The sequence below is a fragment of the Babylonia areolata genome, chromosome 19, assembly GCF_041734735.1.
Source record: "Babylonia areolata isolate BAREFJ2019XMU chromosome 19, ASM4173473v1, whole genome shotgun sequence".
NCBI lineage: Eukaryota > Metazoa > Mollusca > Gastropoda > Neogastropoda > Buccinidae > Babylonia > Babylonia areolata.
In genome coordinates, this window is record NC_134894.1 from 28,561,662 (window position 1) to 28,577,058 (window position 15,397).

Genomic DNA, 15,397 nt, shown 5'->3' on the forward strand with positions numbered 1-15,397 from the left:
CCCCAGGGCCTGGAATCCATACATCTCCCTCACACACACACACCCTGCCTCTCCCCTGACTTCACTTCTATCATTATCTGCAGGGAATTGTCAGGGACGTCCTCTTCCTATCCCCTCAGCGTTACAGGACAAACCAGTTCGCTTTGCTTTTTACGCCCATCATCTGAGACACAACAGCTCCGTTGGTTATGACACTAACAAATGTCGGAGGGACTGCCTGAAACTAGGCGGTGCTAGAGACAAGAATACGCCCCCACTCTTTTTTTCTCTCTATCCTCATTGTCAGTTTAATCCCAGGTATGTTCTGTTTCCACAATCACTGCTGATATTACTGTCTATGGACTGAAGCTGGGTACTGTTCAACAGTTCACTTACCTTGAATCCATCATTAACATTGAGGAATCTAAACCAGATATGGAAAGGGGAATTACCAATACTGTCCAGACTGAAACTCTTATTGAACGACAGCAACATTTCCATGAAACATAAGATCAGGTCCATGAGTGAACCTGTGAATATTACATCTCCCTGTATCCATGCAGTGCATTACCCTCACACTGGACTTGGAAAGAAGAATCCAAGACAAGAAAACAAGGTGTTGATGGCAAAATAAAAGAAATTTAAGGTTAAATGTCCCATAATTATCATTTTATGGTCATTGGGGCAGTGGATTCATATTTACTGGGGCTGGGGATAGGGCCCAACTCATCTCCTTCCGCCACTTTTAATCTTCGCCAACGGAAGTCAGACACCCATTCACACCTTGGTGGTGTGAGGAAAATTGAAGTAAAGAGTCTAATCAAAGACAACACACATACTGCAAGTCCAATGCCTAACTGATTCTGCTGCGGTGTGCCCTATCGCAAGATACACTGATCGTATCACCAATAAACAAGTGCGCCAAAACATCAAGCAGCACATTGGGTAATACGAAGATTTGCTGACGTGAGTTAAGAAAAGAAAACAACATCATCATGGTATGACCACGTAGCAAGGTCCAATGGCCTTGTTAAAACAAACTTCCTAGGAACTGTTGACTGAGGGAGACGGAGGGAGAAAAGGATGAACCGATAACACTACAGAACGGACAAAAAAACTCTTTGCAGAGAGACCCAGGCTTTTGAACACAGCCGACTGACCTGGATGAGTCTAGAAGATAGTTCTTCAGTGTGGCACCCCACTGGATCTTCACAGAGTTGATGAAAAAGAGGATGGTCCGTTTGGAGTTAATGCTTCTTTATTGCATCTGTTCTTCCTTCTGATAAGAAAGGAACATGGCAGAATATCTGCATTGGAAATAAAAGATCAATCCATGGTCTGAAGCTGTCATTAAGCCAAAGTCAAAAGTCAGTTGCATCAGAAATCTTGCTGAGGATCACAGGATATAGCAGCATGCAAAGACATCCACCCAGTCGCAATCGACTGCTTTCAGTGATGAATGATGGACGTTCTCGTCTCTCTTGTAGATAAACTGGAAGACGTTGAATGGTGATCTTGATCCAAGCGTTTTAGACGATGATCTTACCACCCTCTGTATAATGACTTCACCAGAAGAGCTGGAGTGGTAGTCTGGGTTATAATGTTTTATGAGATGAAGAACTTGTTCCGTTCTTTTGCCTGGTCTAAAATGTGCTTCTAGACATGGAAACAAACAAGGCTGTCCCAGACTACGTTTTGTCTAAAACATATCAACAGATAATATACATAATATGAATGTACACACATAAACCAGAGGGAGGGGAGGGGTGGGGGTGGCGGAGGAGGGGGGGAAGTGGGGTCGGTGGTTGTTTTGGGCAATGCCTGTGCACTATTACGGAGGGGAAAAAAAATCAGTTTCAGCTGTGACGGACCCTGCTCGATCTGGGTCTCAGTTTGACTCGATCGTCCCTTCGACGGCTTTATCATGCCGCTTCCTGTCCCTTTGACTCCCTATTTCTCATTCGGAACACTCCCCTTTACCTTACCCCAATGCCCACTCCACCCCTCCTCCACTCCTTTCTCATTTTGAGAAGACGCATCTCTTACATTGATTCTTGTGTTCCCATCTCCTCTACACTCTCCTCCCCCTGTCCAAGACTGATTCGTTTTACTGTCCGCCGCTGGTTGATTCTGGTGACTGCCTCTTGCCTTAAGAAACTGATCGTCCAGCGGATTCGTGGTTCCTGGCTATTACAAATCAAGTTGCTTGACAAGGTAAGATTGGGCGATGCGTGTCGTTTTTTTTCTTGGGATAAATACTACAGAATAGGCTATCTATCCTTCGTTTATTTGTTGTTGTTTATTTGTAGTATCAACTTGAATTATTCTATTTACTCACAGTGGTTCGCGTAGGCTACTAAATAACACTCGAGTTTTGTTAAAGAACAAACCAAACACAAAACAAAACAAAACACCCGTTTTTGTTGTTGTTGTTTTAAAAAAAAAAAATCCTTTCTGTGTCTGTCTGCCTGTCTGCTGTCTGTTTTTCTGTCTGTCCCGTGCACTCTTTCTCTCTCACCAGATCAATCACCACCACACTTTGTGCTCTTCTTGAAATTGAAACTGAATTGTCTCTATCTCTGTTTCTGTTTCTGTCACTGCCCCTGCCTCCACTCTCTCTGTCTCTCTGTCTGTCTCTCTCTCTCTGTCCCTCTCCCTCCCCTTCTTTATTTCTTTTCCTCTCTATGTCTGTCTGACTGTCTTATTCTGTCTCTATCGCTCTATCTGTCTGTACTTTATTTTCTCTCCCTCTCTCACTCTTTCTGCCTCCACAAATCAACAACAGCAACTCACAACAAAGACAACAACAACAATAACAAAACTCTCACCAACAGAAGTCAGGATGAATGACATTAATTTGGGATCCTGACACTCAAGAACCCTCAACCACTGTGATTCCGGAATCGGTACTCTGGAAGAGGGAGGGTACGCTTCTTGAAATGGCACCGGCAGTTCAAGACAGAGAAGCGGGGATATTGGTTTCATTTGGCATCAGACAGCGAGAGAGAGAGAGAGAGAGAGAGAGAGATGTGATACACACACACACACACACAGAGGGAGAGAGAGAGAGGGGGGCGGGGGGGTGGGGGGTGGTGGTGGTGCTGGAGGTCGGGGAGAGGGGGGAGGGGTGGAGTGGGGGGGGGGGGGGGGGGGGGGGGGGGGAGAGAGAGAGAGATCGTGTCGAACTTCACTGGTGTGCCCCTGCTAGCTTCATTAAATTACTGAACCCTTTGGCTTTTTGAACAGCGATCAAGACACGCAGTCGGGGGACACACACACACACAAACACACACACACGCACGCACGCACACACAAACACGCATGCACACACACACATACACACGCTCACACACACACACACACACACACACACACAAAGAGGGAGAGAGAGAGAGAGAGAGAGAGAGAGACAGAGAGAGAGAAGACACAGGAAGACAAAGTGTGTTTGGCAGTTTGCCCACTGGTCGCAGTGACCGCCAGCCCAACTTTTGTCTTCATTTCTGCTTGTGTGTGTGTGTGTGTGTGTGTGTGTGTGTGTGCGTGTTTGCTTGTGTCAGTTCCTTGTGGGCTGGAACTTGAAGAGAGCTTAAACAGGGTATGGTAGGGGGGATAGGGATACTATCGAGCCGGGGGAGTATCAACACGGGGGAGTATCGGGCTGACCCCGGATGGGGTACATGCCTACATTTCAACACACACACACACGCACGCACACACACACACACACACACATACACACGCGCGCGCGCGCGTGCATACACACACACACACACACACATACACAGAATTAATCTTGCCATGACCACAACTTATGTGTTCTATTCAATGTTTTCTTCCTCTCATTAAGATACCCGATTTCAAGTGAAATGAAGCTCAGACAATTCCTGGTTGAAAACTAAGTTGTTGGCTGTGTTTGTGTAAGTGTGCGTGCGTGCGTCCTCTGGCATTCACGTATGTCTATGCACACGTGTATTTGGTGTTATGTGTATGGACGTGTGTGAGTGTGGGCGCGCGCTTGCGCTTGTGTGTTTTCCTATGCGTACGCGTGTATTAGGCCTGTGTGCATATACAAGATGATCAGTGATCGTCATGATCATAATCACTGTCGTCATCTCTAAGCTGAATTATTTGCTCTAAAGTCTGGCTCGGACAAAATGTGCTGTTGAGTCTTGGCATACTATTGTCGCCGACAATAAAATGACCGGTGACAATGTGTGCCGCAACAGCACTGCTGCCAAGCGAGAATAAGTCCCAGGGATCGTGCTCAACAGCACTGAGTGCTCTGAGTCGGCTTAATAAGTACTATACGTACACTGCATGTCAGGGTACTGTGCGTGTACTAAGCACCGTGCTGATGACAGTAATCGTGTCATTACACAATCAGTGTAACTAATGGTCATCTGCTGTCATCCTTGGCCCACCCCCTCCTTCCCCTTCACCATACCCCCGTTCATTTTTTTCTCTGCCGATCATAACTGGTTCCCTTACTATGCTTTTTTTCATGTTGTCACGCATGTTGAATAATTTTGCTGTAAGCAGCCTGCACAAGTTCACGTTGATGTGCTTAAAACTGAGATGATCGTCATTAGAGAATCGTGTCCATTGTGAATTATTGTCACCACTACCGAAGTAACTCATACAACAGTGCAAAGTCCCCTCTGATATGTGGCCTCCTGTTGACCTAACATCGTTAGTTCCCTGTGGTCTGCCGGTGCTGAGGTTGTGTCAGACGAACCTGGGTATGACTGTGTATGGGGGAACTCGCAATGAGCGGCATTGGAGCAATGTTGCTGACATGGTACCGATGGTGGGGCAAGTCACCTCAAGCTACTTTAAACCAAACACGGGGTCAGTTGATTAAGGTACATGACGGCACATGGTAATGTCGTAGATGTGCAGTGATCCACCTGCCACCATACTTCTACTGATATTTGTATAGCGCCTACCTTCTGCCGTGGCCATTTTACAAAAACGGGGTCGTTTGCACAACAGGCTGCCTACCTGGGTGGAACCGAACCTACTGACAGCTGGCTTTAGACGCTATCATGTGGTGTAGCGTATATAGATCAGTTCGCAAGCTAAGATTAGACGCCTTCTTACTTAAACTGAAACTGAAACTTTGAAGACTATCACAGTTTAGCTATTCAACCAAACAATCTGTATTCCCTATGGACTTCACCACCGCCTCTGTCTCCCCATTAGTGCCACAACTAACGTCAGTCATACTGACCATATATCTGATGACAATCACAGTTTAGCAAATGAAGCAAACAACGTTTATGCCCCACGGAAATCACCCCAGCCTCTGTCTCCCGGTCAGTGCCATCACTGTCGTCACTGTGAAAGCAGAACGGTCATGGGCCGCAGACAGCAGACGGTCCCCACAGGGTTGTTTGGAATGGATGATTTTTTGTGTGTGATCAATGATATTGTTTGATGAACGTGATTCTGTGGACGTTTGCGGTAGATCGCGTGCCCTGGATGAAACCTTGCTGTGGTATGATAGCAGTATCATAATCATAATCATAATCATCCTTCGCTGCTTCATTCCATTTTTCTCAGTTTCGATGGAGATGAATTCCAGGGTGCTCAGGAAAATCCATGAGAGTTACTCAATATTTTCACGCCGCAGCTTCGTAAACAACACAATCAAAACAAGAGAGGCAAGGCCTTCAAGACTCACTTGTGATACACTTAAAAAAAAAAAATCTAATCGTTAAAATGTGTTCTGTATTTGTTATAAAGCTTCGGGTTAAACGAAAAAGAAAAAAAGAGTCCTAGCGGCAGATTCGAACTCCGCGTGTTCGGGTGAAAAGAAACGGTCTTTCCCATTACACTATTGTGGCTCCTTAACTGACGTTAAAAAATATGATATTTAAACATGCTTTTTTAAAGGGCGATAAATCGATTGCGGTATTCGCAGTGAGAACGCTGTTTAAATCATATTATTCTGATGTATCTTGGGCATTCAACAAATCTTTAAGGGCAATTAAAAATCCTTTTTAAGTCTGCGGTAAAGGAGACGTGGCGGTAAAGGAGACGTGGCTATCGCCGCAATCACACTGCAACATTAGCCGTTTTCTCTAGATCTAGATAGATGTTTCAGTTTCAGTTAGTTACACCCGGTTGACACGGTCGATTCAATTTCTCTTTTATGTTCATTCTAGTTTCATAGTTTTAAAATTGATATGAAAATTGAGTATTTTGTTAAACTAATAACACGCAGAGCCAAGTACAAGTATTTCTAAACGTCTTATGAAGTGAAAAGGACTTCATTTTGAGAAAAGTCATGACTGGAAATTTTTACGTTTCATCAGTTCAAGGGTATTAACTCACATGGTTTATTATTTTTTAAAACTGTTAATTCCAACTGATTCTGTGGATATTTTTATGGCAGTTTGGGGCATAATCCAGTAAGTGATGAGGCGTTCACAAATCTTTCTCTGAATAAATATTTTAACGGTCTCCTCCAACTTTCCATCACATGTTTTCGTGTATTGTCGATTGAATATAGGATTGAACGGGCAGGTCAACAACTTGAAACAAAATGGCGTCGTTCGCGTTCGCGAAGAATATGAGCACGCACTTTGAATGTATATGAATATGTGTACGCAACTGATTTTTGCCCATGACCTTCAGGGCTCAGCCAATAGATCTGTAAAGTCCACTCGTCGTATTGATTTTAGTATTTTCCGAAAAAGACCACTTGGGCGAATGAACATAGTGAAAGCCCTGTACACTGAGAGTAAAACACACAAGCTTTTTATGTATTGAGTATAATTTCAAAATGTAATGTTGAAGATGAGAAAGATCAGTTTAAAGCAAATTAAGTCCCCTAGCATTAATTACAGATTAATTTCCTTTTTTTTACTATCTGCACCAAAACGTTTGCAAAATAAATATAACTTCCATGCTCAGCAAAAGAAGTTCCTGTTTGAACAAAAAAATGATAACAATGACTGCTCTTGTTGTTGTGTCAGAATATCAGATCAAAGTGCCAAGTTTAGGGAATAAAAAAGAACACAAAAAAACCCAGTAAATGCAGTTTGCGTTTAATTTGGCTTCTTTTTAAAAAAAATTTTTGTGCTCATCCCAGAGGTGCAATATTATTTTAAACAAGATGACTGGAAAGAACTGAATTTTTCCTATTTGTATGCTTAATTTGGTGTCAACTGACAAAGTATTTGCAGAGAAAATGGCAATGTTAAAGTTTACCACGGACACACACACACACACACACACACACACACAGAGACAACCGAACACCGGGTTAAAACATAGACTCACTTTGTTTACACAAGTGAGTCAAAAAATCAATGTAATATGCTGAATATCTTTTAAAACATAAAAATATTCCAGCCAGAAAGGCACTGGATATTTTTACATCACTAGTGCCACAGAAATGAAACTGCTATTCATTTGGCAAGGGTTTAATTCTACGTACGTGTGGAATGTCATTACACAGCACCCTCCGTGTTATAATCTTCATAGTCAGTGCCAGTCTTTACTTCCTTAATCAATCGCTGCTTCGTCTTGGTCAAGATTGGTTTTAAAACATAGCGCTGCTTTCTGCTGTTTCTTGTCTTGGTGAGTTTTGTGGAATGATGCTTCACGGCACTATAGTCTGTGGCTTGCCATCAACAGGCCCCCAGACAGAGAGGTCCAGCCCTGATCACTGCTTCCCATCAGAGCGGGGAAACATCAAAGCCATGTTGTGACGCCTGGCTGCCGGGTCCGGCCCTTTCTGTTTGTGTGTGTGCCTCGTGCAGCATCGTCATGTGCTGAAAAGGAAAGAGAGAGAGAGAGAGAGAGACAGAGACAGAGAGACAGAGGCAGAGAGGAGACAGAGAAGTAGAAATGGTTTATTTGGTTTGTCAAGTCTAACCACAAGAAGAAGATGGGGAAGAGGGTGAAGACGGGTTAAAGAAGAAGAAGAACAACAGCAACAACAAGAACAAGGACAAGAACGTGAACAAGAGCATCAAAAACAAGAACAAAAACAAGAAATGAAAGAAGAGGAAGAAGAAAAATCACCATCATCATCACGACACCAAAATAATGCCCCTTTGCAAGGTAGACACCTGTTCGACCACTGCAAACACTTTCACAACATATGATCAATAAATTCAAGCACTGGTGACGTCACTGCCAACTTGACAGCTGACTGATAGAGTCCCAAAATATGTACCAGGATATTTTAACCCCCCCCCCCCCCCCGCCCCCCGCATCCCCTTCCCTCCATTAGGCCTTGAGCAGTGGTCTGGGTGTTTGTCATTAAATTTGGCTGAGACGATAAACCGTGGTTCTGTACAGCACAACGCAGTACAGTATAGTACAAAAAGTACAGTACAACGCAACGCAACACAACGTATTCAACGCAACGCAACGCAAAGCAATGCAATATAATACAATACGATACGATACGATACAATGCAATACAATACAATACAATACAATACAGTACAATGCAATACAATGCAATACAATACAATACAACGCATGCAACGCAACGCAACGCAATGCAAAGCAATACAATACAATACAATACAACATAATACAATACGATACGAAACGATACAATACAATACAATACAATACAATACAATACAACGTACATTGACGGCCGTCAACACAATGGACAACACACACCATTACCTCATGCTTGGCGACTGTAACGCTAACATCATCGCTGGCTGTTTAGACATACAGCGCGAGTCCTCCTTTGGGCAAGCCTCTCTGCCTCTGTCTCCCTACCCATCAGATGATGTATATTAATCTGTCAGGGCCATGATTAAGGTCATCATGGAAGCAGAGCGGTCATGGCCACAGACAGCAGACAATTCTCACAGGATTGTCAGTCGATTCAATGACTGGTGATCAATGACCCTGTTTGACAAACGTGATTCGCTCTCCAGGCGGGGTTAGACGCTATGCTCTGCTTGTATGTATGATTGCAGTGTAATTATCTTGGTATGTTTCATCACCATTTTCACTTGGTCGGAGAAGGGGTTCTTGGTACCCAGACAAACCCATAAGTGCTGCCCAGCAATCTTTCGAGCCACAGTTACAGGCGGACTAAAAGAAAAGGGTGGTAGGAAAGTGGATGTTTCTAGCAGTTCCAGAAAAGGCGATACAATATAAACTGAAACACTAACCCTCCATCCCTACCCGCTCAACCCATTCCATATAACCTCCATGGCGCTAACATCAACAACAATTGATTTCCATTCGTTTTATGTCCCACAATACTTTGTCATTTTCACAAAAAGCAGGAACCTTGTGGTTGAGTGTCCGGATATCGATAGCAAGCGAGAGTCCCACGTTCAATTCTAGGCGTTTTTATCTTACTCCCCCTTTAGTAGATCTTGTGTGGTGTTCTTGGACCTAGTCTTTCGGAGAAGACAATAAGCCAAAGTCCCGTGTGCAGCAGGCACACAGAGAATAAAAAACAACAACAAACAAACAAACAACAACAACAACAACAAATGACACAATGAGAACTGTCCCTGGTAAGGATATGAAATAAATTATGTGTAAAACAGACAAAAACAACAACAGCAACAGCAGCAGCAGCAACAACAACAACGCAAATAGAAAGAAAAACGTGTGGCGCAGGAACCCGAATTTCACGCAGAGAATCTGCGTTGGCTGAAGTACAATACAATAATTGCAAACTGTTCAATACAGCACAGTATAACAAACAATTGTAAACCGAGTTCGTATCCACTTTGGATCAAACTTACTGGGGAAAGCATCATGTTGTTGCGAACATGCACGTTCTGGAAAATTTGAACTCACTCTTTTTAGAGCTGTATAACTCACGCACATTGTTCACACACACACACACACACTCGCGCGCGCGCACACACACGCATTTAAGTATCTATCTATCTATATATCGATATCCACACACACACACACACACACACACACACACACACACACACACACACTCAATCCATCGTAGTCGCCATCAGCATCAACAGTCCCCCTGACACCGAATGATAACAACAACTGTAACGGAAACAAATTTCACGGTACCGCCATATAATACAGCTTAATCTTCACTCTGCTAACTATGACATCTACAGAGTGTGGCCTACACACACACACACACACACACACACACACACACACATATATAATTTTACACTTCATTCAAAACACTGGCTGCAGTGCTATCAGATTAGCATACAGATGTTCTGGTGGGAGACAGTGTGTTTTGTTTTATTCATTGGGGTGACCTTTCGTCGGTAATATTAGTTTCTGGGAGGAACTTTTGGGGATTCTCTACGCAAAGTGTACAAAGTGTGAATGTTTTTCTTTGAAGAGAAACTTGTTCTGTTTGGGGTCGTACATATGATTTGGTAACTGATAAGGTGACCGAATTGCTAGTACTTTCTGCCAAAAGTTTTCATTTCTTATGCAAATTTCAAGGCACTGCACCTTCCGTTCAGACTTGTCTGCGCCAGTTAAGATATAGAAGCATGGCAGAGGAGATATCCTTCTCTACCCAGGATCAATAAAATGATTTGAACAGTTCTGGTTCTTATGCAAACTCTGTTGTGCAAATGACTGTGTTTGTAAAGCGCTTAGAGCTTGGTCCCTGACCGAGGAAAGGTGCTTTTTAAGTATCCATACCATCATTATCATCATCATCATCATCTATCTAGCTATCTGTGTACGGATGATGGATACGCGTTTGTACGTATGTTTGTAATTAAAGCATCCATGTATGTTTATCACCGTAGAATATTGTAATATTTATGCTGTATATTTTGGTTTCCTTCTTGTATGTGAACGCGTTTCTCTTTACATATATTTATATCAATGTGGAAGACATTGTAAGAATTCAGACTGAACAACACAACCTTCTGTGCTAGGGGAAAAAGTGATCTGCATTGCATTATCCGAAGCAAAACTACAGCAGCAGCAACAACAAGAGACACACCCCAGTCCAAACAACAACAACAACAACAACAACAAAACCAAACCAAAACACACACACACACACACACACAATCACACAAAACAACAACAACCAAAAAACAAACAAAAAAACAAACAAACAAACGTGAAGGAACAGGGGAAAATGAATGAAAAAACCTCCTGGCTGTCCCGAAAGCATTTTCCATTTCACTGCTTCTGTCCGGCCTTCACCCATCTTAAGCAAGCGTCATAAATCCCTTTCGTATTTCCATAAAGCGCAGTGTGTTATCAGGAAGCAGTGTTGGAAGCCAGCTCGGAGGCTGTTTCCCCCGTGGTGCGTCTCTTGTTGCCTCAGCACAACACCGAGAACGTGTACCAGTGCCAGATTTCTCCCTGGAGTGACGCACAGCACTGGATAATGTGTGCACGCCACCTGCATAGGCAGGCAGGCAGGCAGACAGGCAGGCAGACAGACAAACACAGATGAATGCAAGGATGGAAGGCTGTATGGGAGAACACACACACACACACACACACACACGACACACACACACGGACACACACGGACACACACACACACACACACACACGGACACACACGGACACACACACACACACACACACACACACACACACACACACACACACACACAGATAAACAAACACAACTGGTCTGAAGAAGACTGCTTCTTAGTGAACATATTTTCCTTTCTGTATTGCATTGTTGAAAAAAAAATAGTAAAAGGATGGCTGAGATGTATTTACTCAAGCGAAAACTTGTCTGAATTTTTCAATAAATTGTTTCAGTGTTGTTGTTGTTTTTTCTTCTTCTTTTTTTTTAATCATAATTTTCGTTCTGAACTGCTATGTAACGAGAGCTCTGCAGCAAATGACATTAAACGTTTCAGTGTTTAATTCTATACCCTTTTCACTCTGGCTGCCTGTTAGTCTGTATCTCCTCCGTCTGTGGTATTTTTCTGTTTCTCCCACTCTCACCTATCTCTCTTTCTTTGCCCCTTCTCTCTGTGTCTGTGTCTGTCTGTGTCTGTCTGTCCGTCTGCCCGTCTGTCTGTCTGTCTGTCTGTCAGTCAGTCTGTGTGTCTGTCAATATGTCTATGTATCTGTCTGTCTCTCTGTCTGTCCATTTGTCTGTCTGTTTGTCTCCCCCCCCCCCCCCACCTCTCTCTCTCAGCAGTAGCATTGACGATTCTGGCACAAAACAAGACAGGCACACACCATCTACACATCACAACATAGCTTTGATGTTACCGCTTAGATCGGAACCAGCGATCAAGAGTCGAATCTCTCAGTCTGCGGGCCCTGTGATGGCTTTGTGAGTGTAGGAGTGTAGGACTTCCCCAAAAGGGATCAACCACAGCGAAGCGAGTGCCCTTGTGGCAAATAAAAGGCGTCCAAACTCTCCCCCGGGCACGCCCCTCGGTCATGCCCAACCCATGCTGCACTCCCATGTGAATTCTGACCCGATGCGTTGGATGTTGACGAGAAGCTGTGGGTGTCTGGCGTGGTCCTTGAGACGCACTGCAGAGTTCATCCCTTATAGTTTATATTTATTTGCTTATTTGTCATCATTGTTGTCTTATTTATTTAATTATTTATTTATTATTATTATTATTATTTTATCATTATTTTCATTACTACTATCTTTTTTTTTCATCTTAATTATTATTTATTTATTTATGTATGTACGCTTATATATATATATATATATATATATATATATATATATATATATATATATATATATATATATATATATATTTTTTTTTTTTTTTTTTTTTCTCAAGGCCTGACTAAGCGCGTTGGGTTACGCTGCTGGTCAGGCATCTGCTTGGCAGATATGGTGTAGCGTATATGGATTTGTCCGAACGCAGTGACGCCTCCTTGAGCTACTGATACTGATACTGAGTTCATCCCTGCAACAAAACCTGACCATTAATTTTTAGCATGGCAGCTGGAACGCAGAAGAAGAAGTTCTTCAGGAAGAGATGAGAAAAGAATTATGGATAGGAGGACAAAACCTTGGCAGTAACACAGAAATTTTGAACTTAGAATGAATGGTTTGCCAAAATAAACGAAATTAAAATTTTAGTGGTTGCTCTTATTTAACGTTTGTCTAGGTTTATGTGATTGCAAGATCTGTAGAAACGTCTTCACTATGGATATCTTGGGTTAGATTCATTGGTTGAAGCTTCATGTTGGTGTGATCATGTGCATTCTGGAAAGTTTGAGCTGGCTATTTCAGAAGCAGTGTGCTAATGCCGTTACTCCGGGTATGTCGGTTCAGGGCTATTAGAGGTAACCGGAGTTCTTGTGATAATGTAGATAAAGGATGCATTGGCTCAATCACTTGTTCACACACACGGACCCCCACCCCACCCCCCGCCTCCCACACACAGACACCGCCCCCATATATGTATATATATATATATATATATATATATATATATATATAACACATACATATAAAGATAGATAGAGAGATAGATAGACAAAAAGTCACACACACACACACACACACACACACACACACACACACACACACACACACACACAGACACCGCCCCCCATATATGTATATATATATATATATATATATATATATATATATATATATATATATAACACATACATATAAAAATAGACAGAGAGATAGACAAAAAGTCACACACACACACACACACACACACACACACACACACACACACACACACACACACACACACACTCTCTCTCTCTCTCTCTCTCTCTCTCTTAGTGAAGAGCGATCGAATTGCCCCTTTGTATCCCCCACCCCTTTGTGTATGGGCCGGTGGCCTTCACAATTAAACCTGTGTCAGTGTCAGTGTCAGTGTCAGTGTCTCTCTCTCTTAGTGTCAGCATAAAATCATTATTTTCCCTGTCAATACCAGGAAAGGTTTACATCTTCCCACCCGTGACCTCAGCTTCCTCTTCCCGAAGAAACAGCTCACAACATGGCACGTCATTTGAGAGCTTACCACCTGCGTTTCCGGTCTAAGGTCTGTGGTCTTCCGTCAGCGCCATAGACTGGCATTCAGACAGACATTGAGGCCCGATGTTTGGTTCTGATCAGAATGGAAAACATCAAAGCCATGCTGTGACGTCCAAATAACAGCATTGCCATCAATGTCATCCTCCTCCTCCTTCTTCACCATCAATAAAAAAAAAAGTCTCAAATTATGTGGCCTGTTATGCCCTGCTCTCATTGTGACCTCAGTGGGGAGAGTCTTTCAGTGTATTCAGCGTCGGCAGATTCTTGCGGGGGTGTTGTTGGAGGAACGTGGTGGCGGTCTCCACCCAGTAGGGGGCTTAGTAGGTGGTGTCCTACATACATTAAATCAGAACAAGCACGACTGAACACCACCGAAGTGACTCAGCAGCAGTGCAGGGTCTCCTCTGGTGTGTGCCCTCCTGGCGACCTAACAGCGATGGTTCCCTGTGGACTGCCGACGCTGGGACTGTGACAGAGGAACCCGAGAGTGGCTGTGTAAGGGGAAACTCGGAATGAGCGGCGTGGGAGTAATAATACCACTGAAACGGTGCAGATGCTGGGACAGAGAAAAGAAGAAGATTTCATTTATATATTTGTAGATGCCAAATACTTCTGCCGAAATGTATACTGACTATGCTTGAATAGGTGAATGAAATGGGGGTCAGCCCGATACTCCCCCGTGTCGATACTCCCCCGAGTCGATACTCCCCCGTGTCGATTCTCTCCCGGCTCGTTAATCCCTCTCAAAAAGATCCAAAAACAAGCAAATGCACGTGTAATTATACAGTTGTGACTGATAATATGTTTTCTGCTTGATCAAAGATGTGTTGTGGAATGATCAATGTGTTATGTGTTCTCTTCTTACAACCGTCCGCCTTCAGAGTTGAGCAGCAGTGCGCGACGTGTGTTCGGGCCCGCTATTGTGTGGGCTCGCTACTGCCTTGTATTGCAGTTGTAGTTACACGGGCCGTATTACACGGACTTAGACGCTCTCCGTCATCATGACTCAGTGCATATACGGGGGAACGCTCTCTCTCTCTCTGTGAGCAGAAACATCCTGTGGAGTACTCTAAGAAAGAGCGGGGTACATGGGAAGTTTTACATGTCTGTGAAAAGCATCTATGATTCTGTCCTTGTATGTGTTCGCGACAAAAATATTTATTCATACTTTTTTCAGTGTCCAAGAGGGGTTAAGCCCACAATTGTTTTCCTTTTGCATCAATGAATTGGCAGTGGAGTTAACCGGCAAAGAAAGGTAGACATCAGTGGAATACAAATGATACCTGGCGCAACAGAATTGTTCTTAATGCTATTTGCAGATGATGTTGTTCTCTTGTCTGACACACCCATATGGTTACAAAATCAATTAAATGCCCTTAAGCAAGAAACAGACAGACTACAACTAACAGTAAATCTCGATAAAACCAATATTATAGTTTTCCGCAATGGAGGTCATCT